Source organism: Hordeum vulgare, chromosome 6H (assembly GCF_904849725.1).
Source record: "Hordeum vulgare subsp. vulgare chromosome 6H, MorexV3_pseudomolecules_assembly, whole genome shotgun sequence".
Classification (NCBI taxonomy): domain Eukaryota; kingdom Viridiplantae; phylum Streptophyta; class Magnoliopsida; order Poales; family Poaceae; genus Hordeum; species Hordeum vulgare.
The window spans coordinates 217,733,902-217,746,871 of record NC_058523.1 but is presented as its reverse complement, the minus strand read 5'-3'; positions in this window follow the sequence as shown (position 1 = coordinate 217,746,871).

The window sequence follows — 12,970 nt, the reverse complement described above, 5'->3', positions numbered from 1 at the left end:
CATTCTCTGAGTCTGACCTCGAGCATCCAGATAACTTCACCAACATCTCCTCCCACCACAAGCTCGTGAAGTATTGAGATCACGGGAAGGCGAGGAAAGGGGAGGACTTTAACCCGAGAGAGGATCCTATTGATCCAGAGCTGGTGATGATAGCTGGCAACGGGAGGCCCCATGGCTCGATCACCATTGGAGACGGCCTTATACGTTGTCCTAGCACTTTCCGGCAGATAAAGGCACGCCAAACGAGCTCTTGTCCAGAGATAACACGTCGTCCACGGCCAGTCGAGCTCGCCATCGAGGTTAGTTTAATGGACTCAACTATCTTTCCACATTATGTTGTGCGTTGGAACCAATATGATTACATTGCTAACAATGAGTTGTGTTGCAGGATGATATTCAGAAAGAGAGAGAGGCAATGCAGGCGGCTATGGCGGAGAAGGATAAGGAAATTAGGGAGCTGGAGGAGAGGACGACTGCATTGGTGGAGGCTGAGAGGGCACGGAATGATGCGTCTAACAGGGCCATATACGAGCTCTTCGTGGTAAGTTTCTTCTTCATGTTATTTCAAATCTTGCATTTGAATGTCCGTTTCATTAATAAATAAAAAGTTTGACTTGTCGAAACCAAATGTATAGTCAATGTGCGACAAGAGCAGCCAAGTCCCTCTGCCGATGCGAGTCATTAACGTGGCGGGGACGGTGAGTTTCATTTTAGTGCAGTGATCTTAAGAGTGTCCTCATGCTAACCACACATTGCAAACGATGTTTGGTGCAGAATATCTCCCGAAACGCATCGCACGACCGTTCTACAGTCTAGCCTTCTCCAGGGCAGCCTTCTCCAGGTGAAACAAGCCAGAGCCACCGTGCTTCACCGCTGTGATGACGATAATGGTATGTTATTTCTAGTGTTTCAATAAAAAATAGCTAGACTTCCATCTAAATGATATAATTAGCTTAGTTAGCTCCAAAATGGCTAAATTGGCTAATTATCCTACGAAATGACATAATTAGCTTAGTTAGCTCCAAAATGACCTATTTAATAAAAAATGACCTATAGTTAGCTAAGTTCTCTCCAAAATGACGTAATAAGGTTTACGTAGCTGCAAGATGACCTATTCCCCCTAACTTAGGTATTAAATGGCCTATAATTAGCCTAGCTAGATCCAAAATGGCTTAATAAGCATAGTTTGCTCTGGAATGACCTATTTTACCCAAGTTAGCTCTGAAACGACCTATAGTTAGCTAGGGTTCCACCTAAATGACATAATTAGCTTAGTTAGCTCCTAAATGGTCTATTTAATAAAACATGACCTATACTTAGCTAATTATCCTCGAAGTGACATAATTAGCTCCAAAAAGGCATTCTTAGCCAATTTAGCCCGAAGAAGGGGACAAGAGGAGAAGAAAGAGGAAAAATGAAAGGAAGGAAGATCAAGAAGAAGAGAAGGAGGAGGATAAGAAGAAGGAGGAGAAGAAGGAGAAGGAGCTCCTCCTTCTCCTTCTTCTTCCTCCTTCTCCTTCTCCTTCTTCTTTTCTTCTTCTTCTCCTCTTCCTTCTCCTTCTCCTCCTCTTCCTCCTCCTCCTTCTTTTACTTCTTATTCTCTTTCTCTTCTTCTACGTAGCTTAGACTCATCCAAGAAAGGCTAAATTGGCTAATTATCCTACGAAATGACATAATTAGCTTAGTTAGCTCCAAAATGACCTATTTAATAAAAAATGACCTATAGTTAGCTAAGTTCTCTCCGAAATGACATAATAAGGCTTACATAGCTGCAATATGACCTATTCCCCCTAACTTAGGTATTAAATGGCCAATAATTAGCCTAGCTAGATCTAAAATGGCTTAATAAGCATAGTTTTCTCCAGAATGACCTATTTTACCCAAGTTAGCTCCGAAACGACCTATAGTTAGCTACGGTTCCACCTAAATGACATAATTAGCTTAGCTAGCTCCTAAATGGTGTATTTAATAAAACATGACCTATACTTAGCTAATTATGCTCAAAATGACATAATTAGCTCCAAAAAGGCATTCTTAGCCAATTTAGCCCGAAGAAGGGGACAAGAGGAGAAGAAAGAGGAAAAATGAAAGGAAGGAAGAAGAAGAAGAAGAGAAGACGAAGAAGAAGGAGAAGGAGAAGGAGGAGGATAAGAAGAAGGAGAAGAAGGAGGAGGAGAAGGAGAAGGAGCTCCTCCTTCTCCTTCTTCTTCCTCCTTCCTTCTTCTCCTTCTCCTTCTTCTTTTCTTCTTCTTCTCCTCTTCCTTCTCCTTCTCCTCCTCCTCCTCCTCCTCCTCCTCCTCCTTCTTTTACTTCTTCTTCTCTTTCTCTACTTCTACATAGCTTAGACTCATCCAAGAAAGGCTAAATTGGCTAATTATCCTATGAAATGACATAATTAGCTTAGTTAGCTCCAAAATGACCTATTTAATAAAAAATGACCTATAGTTAGCTAAGTTCTCTCCTAAATGACATAATAAGGCTTACGTAGCTGCAAGATGACCTATTCCCCCTAACTTAGGTATTAAATGGCTTATAATTAGCCTACCTAGATCCAAAATGGCTTAATAAGCATAGTTTGCTCCGGAATGACCTATTTTACCCAAGTTAGCTCCGAAACGACCTATACTTAGCTAGGGTTCCACCTAAATGACATAATTAGCTTAGTTAGCTCCTAAATGGTCTATTTAATAAAACATGACCTATACTTAGCTAATTATCCTGGAAATGACATAATTAGCTCCAAAAAGGCATTCTTAGCCAATTTAGCCCGAAGAAGGGGACAAGAGGAGAAGAAAGAGGAAAAATAAAAGGAAGGAAGATGAAGAAGAAGAGAAGGAGGAGGATAAGAAGAAGAAGAAGAAGGAGGAGAAGAAGGAGAAGGAGCTCCTCCTTCTCCTTCTTCTTCCTCCTTCTCCTTCTCCTTCTTCTTTTCTTCTTCTTCTTCTCCTCTTCCTTATCCTCCTCCTGCTCCTCCTTCTTTTAATTCTCCTTCTCTTTCTCTTCTTCTACGTAGCTTAGACTCATCCAAGAAAGGCTAAATTGGCTAATTATCCTACGAAATGACATAATTAGCTTAGTTAGCTCCAAAATGACCTATTTAATAAAAATGACATATAGTTAGATAAGTTCTCTCCTAAATGACACAATAAGGCTGACGTAGCTGCAAGATGACCTATTCCCCCTAACTTAGGTATTAAATGGCCTATAATTAGCCTAGGTAGATCCAAAATGGCTTAATAAGCATAGTTTGCTCTGGAATGACCTATTTTACCCAAGTTAGCTCCGGAACGACCTATAGTTAGCTAGGGTTCCACCTAAATGACATAATTAGCTTAGTTAGCTCCTAAATGGCCTATACTTAGATAATTTCTCTCCGAAATAACCTATATACACTTCTTCATCTAGTATTATTCTTCTAACTTTCTGATTTGTCATTTTGCAGATTACCTTCACTTCACGGGAAGCTTAGATTATATTGATGGAATGCTTGAAGATGATTTCTTGTACCATGGCTTGTATTGAAACTATTGTAGTATATGGATATATATGAAACTTTGTATGCATGTGGATGAAACTGGTGTAATATATGGTTTGGTACGGATGCAACTTGCATAATATCTATGCACTATGGACGAGAGTTATTTTAATATGGTTATGAGTTCGGAAAGAAATTTATTTATCTCAAATATATATATCCTAATTATTGTTAAAAATGCTGGATATAATAGAAAATAAATTAAAATGGTGCTGGTTCCCCCCTTTTCTGTCTGCCCCCACATGGCAAAGGGGGGATGGCAGACGGTAAAGGGGGGAATCAGCCCCCCCTCTCTCCCCTCTTTGCCGTCTGCCCCACATGGCAAAGGGGGGTGGGCAGACGGCAAAGGGGGGAATCAGCCCCCTCTCTCTCCCCTCTTTGTCGCCTGCCCCCACATGGCAAAGGGGGGTGGGCAGACGGCAAAGGGGGGAATCAGCCCCCTCTCTCTCCCCTCTTTGCTGTCTGCCCCCACATGGCAAAGGGGGGTGGGCAGACGGCAAAGAGAGGAGGCCTGCCGTTAACACTTAACGGGGCCGTTGCAGTATATGCCGTCCCATTTAATTTGCCGTCTGCCCCCCTCATGGCAAATATTCTTTGCCGTCCGCTTTGAAAAAGCAGACGGCAAAGAACCTCTTCACCGAATTTTTTTTGCAGTCTAATTTGCCGTCTGCTGACCGACGGCAAAGGCTTTGCCGTCCGTGGTTCCCCCCTTTGCCGTCCGCCATGGCAGACGGCAAATTTCTAAATTTCAGTAGTGTAAGGAGCAGACAATTCGTGAGTAATACCAGGTTCATCAAGATAATTATCAAGACCAGTGTTTTTGAACTCTGTTCCATTATCACTCCTGATGTGTTTGATCTTGACGCCCAAGTTCGTCGAGGCCATTGAAGAAAATCGTTTGAAGACTTCTTGCACTTCAGTTTTATATAAAATGATATGCACCCATGTGTATCTCGAATAATCATCAACTATGACAAAGCCATATAAAGATGCTGCATTTGTTAGAGTGGCATAATAAGTAGGTCCAAATAGATCCATATGAAGCAATTCAAATGGACGAGTAGTGGTCTTGATAGTCTTCGAGGGGTGCTTGGATCTGATCATTTTCCAAGACTCACAAGCAGCTCAGAGGTGGTCCTTGAGGAATTTGACTGATTCGATGCTGATGACATGCTTCTTCTTCTCGAGCGTGTGCAAATTCCTCATGCCTGCATGACCAAGTCTTCAATGCCACAACCACCCTTTTGAGGTTTTTGCTAGTAGGCAAGTCGCTGGTTGAGGACCTGTAGAGAAATCAACAATGTACAAATCCCCTCTTCTAACACCTTCGAAGACTTTGGATCTGTCAGATTCCATGATGACAACACATCTGTATCTTCCAAAGATAACAATCATATCAAGATCACAAAGCATTGAGACTGACATAAGGTTAAATCCAAGGGATTCAACAAGCATCACTTTGTCCATGTGCCTATCCTTGGAAATAGCCACTTTGCCAAGTCCCAATACCTTGCTTTTACCTTTGTCAGCATATGTGATTTGCTTCAAGGGTGATGGAGTTAGTGACATATTCATCAGCAAGATTTTGTCACCAGTCATGTGATGTGTGCAGCCACTATCAAGAACCCACTCAGTACTCTTGGGTATGTCATCCTTTGAACCTTTTGCCATGAAGCAATAGGTTGGAGCGAAGTCATCAACATAGTCATCAGTGTGGATGGTGTTATCATTTTCTTCAAAGGTTGAAGATTGACTTGCTGACGAATGTGGTTGCAAGTGCAGGGCTAGCCTGTCCGGATTCTGAGTCTTCACCAGAACCCTCCTCTTCATCACATTCCTCGGATTCTACCTCGGAATCCATTTCCTTGCCAATAAGTGCCCGAGCCTTTCTGAAACTTGTCGGCTTGTGCGATGAGGACTTTGAGGATGAGGATTTTGAAAATTTCTTCTTTTTCTTTGAGTCATCAGAATTTTCATCCTTGTATTTCTTATTCTTTGATTCCTTTCCCCAACGAGGACAATCAGCAATGTAGTGTCCTGATTTCTTGCATTTGTGGCAGGTTCTTTTCTTGTAGTCCTCAGATGAAGATTCTGATTTCCTCATATCTCTTCTTGAAGATTTACCAAACTGGCCACGTCGTGTAAACTTCTGGAATTTCCTCACGAGCATTACAAGCTCCTGTCCAAATTCTTCAGGATCACCAATGCTTCCATCCGAGTCTTCTTCTTCAGATGAGGAAATTGCTTTGTCTTTCAGAGCACGTGGTCTAGAATAGCTTGGTCCATATAGATCTCTATTTTCTTCTTGTTGGAATTCATGAGTATTGAGTCTTTCAAATATATCAGCTGGATCAAGCATCTTGTAGTCTGGTCTCTTTTGAATCATTAGAATTAAAGTATCAAATGGAGAATCCAAATATCTTAGCAGTTTCTTCACAACTTCATGATCAGTAATGTCTCGAGCTCCCAGTGCTCACAGTTCATTTGATATGTTAGTGAGGCGATCAAAGGTATCTGGGCAGCTTTCATTGTCAAGCCTCTTGAAGCAACTGAAGAGATTGCGAAGAACATCAACACGAGAATCACGCTGGGTTGATACTCCTTCATTAACTTTGGACAGCCTTTCCGAGATAAGTTTTGCTGAGCCCAAAGCACTCACTCTGCCATACTGGCCCTTGCTCAGATGGCCACAAATGATATTCTTTGCTTGAGAGTCAAGTTGCTTGAATTTCTTCACATCAGCGACAGAGACAGTAGCAGTGATGATAGGGAATCCATGTTCCACAATATACCAGAGATCATTGTCAATAGCTTGTAGATGCATCCGCATCTTGGTCTTCCAGAAGGGAAAGTCCTTTCCTTCGAAAGTAGGACATCTTGTAGTAACCTTGATCATGCCTGCAGTCGACATAACTAAAACTCCAGCTGGTTAAACCAAAATCACACAGAACAAGGGAGTTCCTTGCTCTGATACCAATTGAAAGTGCGTTATATCGACTAGAGGGGGGGTGAATAGAGATTTTGAGAATTTCATCACTGAGGAAATTCCTTTTGAGGAAATTCCTCACTAATGACTAACTTGCAGCGAAAACAGCAAATGATCAGGAGTATAAAGTATCACTACAACAGTTTTCAAGGTGAAGAATATGAAAGCAGTTTGCACAGTATGCAGGCATGGAGAAAGCAGATGAAGATTAACTAGCGTGAAGAATTTGGGGTTGAGGAATTTCACAGAAAGTCTTTAGAAATTGTTCAAACAATGACAGTGAAAATCATCAACATACAATATGAGGAATTTAACGAGTTGAAGAAATAGAACTCGTTTCACAGTGAAGACACTGGTTGATGACCCAGTTCCAACTGCTGTGATAGTTGTACATCTGGTTTGGAGCGACTTGGTATTGAAACCAAAAGACACACAGTCCCTACCGTATTCTCCTTGCGCTAAGAAGACACAGTCCTCGCCCAACACTCATGGTATGTCTTCAGGGCAAACTTGCAAACCCTCACAAACTTGGTCACCTCGCGATCCACAATTGACTGCTGGATTGCTCTAGACCATGACGCCTAACCGTCTGGAGGATGCATAGTCCTCAAAGGTAAAAGGCTTCAGTCCCACACAGGAACATCTTCTTTAGTGATGCTCAATCACTTGGTTTTCGGTTTGTGGTTTGGTGTTTCGGGTATTTCCTCACTGATGAATTACTCTCGAAGACTCTGAGGAATTTGGGTTGCTCTTATGACAAGTGTCAGTTTCCAACGGAGCAGCCAACCAGCTAATGGTTGTGGGGGGGGCTATTTATAGCCTGGGAGCATCCCAATATGATTTGACATTAATGCCCTTAAATAATATGACCGTTGGTGTGGATAAGATCAGTGATGTGGCGTGACTTGCGGTAACGATCGGGACCCTCAACTGTGAGAGTCCTCATGTCTCTCATATTCCTCACTTGAGGCTTTTGGTAGGATTAGGCTTGGGTTGAGCATCATGAGGAAATTCATTCCGAAGTGTTACCTCGACCCCCTTTAACAGTACGGTGTTCCTATGACTCAAAAGTGAAGAAACTAAAACAGACACAAATAAATCTTCATGCTTTAAAATCTTCAGATTGATTTTCTTCAGGACACACCGAATTCCTCATTTTCAATATCTTCATGAGGAATATCAATTTCATCACAATTTCTTCGCGATTCAATTCTTCAGCTTTAGACCAATTTATTCAGCCGAAGATATACATTTTTAGGGGTCGATATTCATCGAATATTTCAAACTCCTCAGCGACTTATAGATCCTGTGTACACTCATGAACACATTAGATACTTAACCTATAAGTCTTCAAACCACCAAAATCAGTAAGGGGCACTAGATGCACTTACAAAAACATACCCTCATAATTTATGTGTAAATACCATGGTATTATCCACGTGATAGGGAGGATAGCTTAGGCTCAAAAGACCACAGTAAATTTTGACTAGGGAAAAATATTGAAGCATACCCAACATTGCTTTCCTAAATACACGAACCATATTCCTGGTAATTTACGTACAAACACTTCGGGAACTTCAAAGAAAGGAAATACGTTGTTAGCAAATATACCACTAGTACTATATGTAAAAAATCCAGGTTATATCATAACCACATACTTGATAATATACACATGATAGGCATGATAGATTACATTCAAAACACCACACTAACTTTTGACTATGAAAAAATATTGAAACATACCCAACATTGTTTGCCTAAATATACAAACCACATTCCCAATAATCTACATACAAACACTTTTCTAACTTTAATGAAAGGAATAAATTTGTTAGAAAATATACCCCCGATAACTTATGTGAAAATAGAGTAGTTATATACGAACCACATACTTGATAACTTAGGTACAAACATCGTGTTATGTGAAATACACACACCCGGTAACTTATGTGAAGGTGGGAAATTGTTTGGCTAAGGAGGGGAAATTGTTTTTTGAAATACACACACCCGGTAACTTATGTGAAAATAACACGTTTATATATGACCTACATACCCAATCACATACGTACAAAATTGCGATAACTTTGACGAAGGTGGGAAAAAAGTTGTTGAAAACTTACCATCGGTAACTTATGTGAAATATTACAGTAAGATACAAACCAGATAGCCGATAAAATATGTACAAACAATGCAGCAATTTTGATAAAGGAGGAAAAATAGTTATTGAAAAACATACCCATTGAATATAGCATGGTAATATACGCACTTCAAAAACGATAAGTTACGTACAAAACGGAACGGTAGCTTTGACTAAAGGCAAAAATGTTGCTGAAAAACATACCCCCGGTAACTTATGTGAAAACAACATTGTAATATGTGAACAATATACCTAATAACCTAGGTACAAACATCACTGTAAATTTGACCAAGGTTTGGAAAAAAACCTCCCGATACCTTTTATGTAAATAGTCTGATAATATATGAACTCCATACCGATACTTGGGTACAAACACTGCGGTAGCATTTTTGACCAAGGGTTGAGAAAATAACCCCCGACAACTTATATATAAATAATATGGTAAAATAATAACTCATACCCGATAACTTAATTACGACCACCATGGTACATTTGACAAAGGGGGAAAGGTTGTTGAAAAATATAACCCCGATATCTTCTATATAAATAGCATAGTAAAAAACGTGAAAACACCATGGTGATTGCATTTGAAAAGGAGGAAATGGAACTCCCGAGTTGGGGAACCACATGAATGGTGAGAAACATGCATAGAAAAAAGGAAACTAGGGGCATAGTCCTAAACCATACAAGAAAGTTTACTAGTTTTGATATTTAGTTATATTTTTTTGTTCAATCTCGTCCTAAGAAGATAAAACTAGGATGTAACTTGTGTGTAATTAGTAAAGGTTTCAACACCAAATGGATGTTGCTATCATATTTAGTTTGGAAGGGTGCGGGTTCGAACCCCCTATGATGTCAACTTATTTGCCTATTTTTGAACTACTAGCCGACCATGTGTAGAAGCCCAAAAAGGTAGTAGAGCCCTCAACCTTGCATGCAGAGGAAAAACAACTTTACAGAAGACGGGAAGATCGAGAGAAAATGGGGTCGAAGGGAGGGGTGCGCTCGGTACTTCTACAATCTGCCACATGGTTGACAGTTATCACACTCCTATAGTTTAACTAACGTAACAAAAATCATATGTATATATAAAATTCTGCTAAAACTTTTCAACTGCACACTCAGCGCAGGTGCACTGCATGTATTCTGAAATGGCACATCACAACAATGCTTGGAGTGTGAACCGTTTGTTTACTGATGGCATGTATGTTTGTTCTAGATGTACACTACTCGAAAGGGCTTATAGGTGAACCCTAATAAGTGGCAGGCGCCATTGGTCAGCCGCCACTGATATTGTTCAAAAAGAATTGTGGTGTGGGCTCGAGTCCACCCTCCATTGCTAAGGTCATACGAGTGGCGGGTAGTAGTATGTGCCTATCACAGGTAGTCTCGTAAAAAGTAGCCCACTGGCTCGATAGTTAAGTGGCGGGCATATCAGTGCCGCTCCTCTGTGGTTCCCCCATACCCGTGGTGGGTGGTTATAGACGCCCATCACAATAATATTTGGCAAACTACGCCAACCCATCCATATTTTATTGAAATTTCTGGTGGCAGGCAGCTCCTTCCCACACTTGTGTTATGCTTAGGGCTTGGCGAGCCATCGCGCCCGAATCTATTTTTGGTTCCTATCCCTCCTCACTACATCAGTCCATTCCTCTCCCCCTTTCGCACTATTGTGTGGCTCACACGCCGCCACCTGTGTGCCTCCGACCCACGCCATCACAGGATCTTCTAGTCCACTGGTACTTCTTCGCGGCTGTCACTGGATCTTCTCTTTGTTCACCTCCGACCAGCGAAGTCGCAGGATTTGCTAGGTGTCATCCACCTCTACCGCCCTTGCCAACACCTGACTTTACCGACCACAACTGTCATCTGCCTGGACCGCCAGCTGCCATCGTCCGCATCGGCCACCAATCAACATCGACCGGAGCTACCATTGATTTATAATATTTTTGTGTTTTTCCATGTTACCTTGTTTATTTGATAGAGAATTTTATAGACCTAGGATAAGAAGTAGGAACACTATGGACAATAGAAAAGAAATGTGATATTTTTTATATAATAGAACAAAATGTAATACCTTAAATGTGTCGGCAAAGATGAAATCTATAATCAAAGTGCTTTAGGATTGCTTAGACTCTAAATATGACAAGTGCCAAATTGGATAACCCCTTGGGCTTATTAGAAACTTGAAAACACGTGCCAATGTTTCGGTGAAACGTTGATTAACTTCCCTTTCAACAAGTTTCTGGTACTCGCTATATTCAATATTAAGCAAAGGTCATGTCAAATTTTCGTGTTCTTCCATTTTACCTTCTTTCTTTGATAGAGAAATTTATAGACCTGGGATCAAAAGTTGGAACCTAATACATAATACAATAAAGTGATATTTTGTATGTAATAGAACAAAATGTAATACATCAATTGTGTCAGTAAAGTTGAAATCTACAATCAAAGTGCTTTAGGATTGGTTATACTTAAATATGACATGTCCAAATTTGATAACCCCTTGGGCTTATTAGAGACTTGAAAATGGGTGCCAATGTTTTGATGAAACGTTAATTAACTTGTGTTTCATCAATTTCCGGTACTCAATATATTCAATATTAAGCTAAGCTCATGCCGAATTTTCGTGTTCATCAGTGTTACCTTCTTTATTTGATAGACTCTAAATATGAAAAGTGTTAATTTCATTTTCTCATGTTTGAAACCTGCTTGGGCTTATTAGGGACTATGAGGCGCAAGATTTGCAAGGTCTGCCGAAATTCATATATGAACAGTCTCGAAACTACATGGCAGTGCAGGGTATTTTTGAGAAAGGGATTTCAAAATTAGTGGTAACGGTCTTTAACTTGAATTTGTATTTAACTCTGATCATTTGTTTAACTATTTTACTAACTTTATTGTTGATTATTAACTGCTTCATTGTCACACCCTGTGTTTGTACCATTTGCTTCATGATAATTTTATGAAAATTAGATCCAATTAAAACTTTTGTGCATGCCTGTGATGGTTGATCTGGTTGCTACTTGCTTGTGTGTTTAATTGTGTGTTCAACCTCCTAAAATTTATTCCCCTCTCAAGAACTCATCTCCTTAACACCAAACCTTTTCCCAATGATCATGCCATGTGTATAGGACCGAAAACTATTTTTATAAATTATCATCCCAATAAAAATGCATTTATTTATTTTAAGCTTTCAAAAACCACTCACTTGAGACTTATACTACAAGTCCTCAATTTAGGAGATATGCTTTACCCCAAAGATTTTATTTGGATCCTATTGTCAAAAGGACTTCCCAAAACCATAAAATAACTATTTAAAAAGTGATTTTCCAATTTTATTTAAAACTTCTTTTTGAGGCAGAAATGGTATTCCGTAGGAAAAAATCTATTAACTCAAAATTATTTGAAAAAATTTAGAGAAACTTAGTGGACATATATTTTCCATATATAACAGTTTCAACACATGGTCATGTTCAAAATATTGGACAAAAACCCTCAAAACCCTTTCGGCCTATTTCAAGCTGTGAAATATTTCCATAGGAAATATTCTCAATAAATTCTAGTAAAATTCTAGCAAGTCACATACTATATGTGGTGAGCTTGAAAAGTTTCATCCCAATCAAATTGAGTAACTTTAAATTGCCAAAATATTCCAAAACCCTCTTTGTCTAGAACCAAATTTGAGTAACTTTAAATTGCCAAATTTATCCAATTAATCTGAAACTTTGTAGGAGTGATCTAGACCCCAAATGAGGATGCTACACAAAGTTGTGCATTCGTGGGGATATATTTACCCAACTAAGTCTTCAAGAGTGTGATTCTGTCCATTTCTAGGGAATTTCTTGTTTACATTATCAACTTTGCGCAAATGAGCTCAAACATTGTGATCCCTCTCATTTTTACCCATCAATTGATCTTGTTAAATCTCCCTACAAGTGGTAAATTTTTCCTTGCTCAAAAAAACATCAAACACCTTCTGGTAGTTTGGTAAAGGCTGCACTTTTACCCTTTCCACTATTCTCCTTCACTCCGAGTTTCTACCACAGCTGCTCTGACACCCCAAGCACCCCTAGGAGCCACCCCAGCGTCTAGGTGCATGGTTGCAGGGGTGAAAACCCCTCACTTTCCCCCTATGGACAACAATTTTCCCCCTCTATCTCACTTCTCTCTCTCCCTGGCGAGTATATGGAGCACTCAATGCCTCCTTCCCCTTTGTTTATCCATTCTGTAGCCGGTTGACACTAGTGTCCGCGTCAGAGCACGTCAGTGGCATCATCATGCTGACCATCCGTGCATTTTCGAGCTT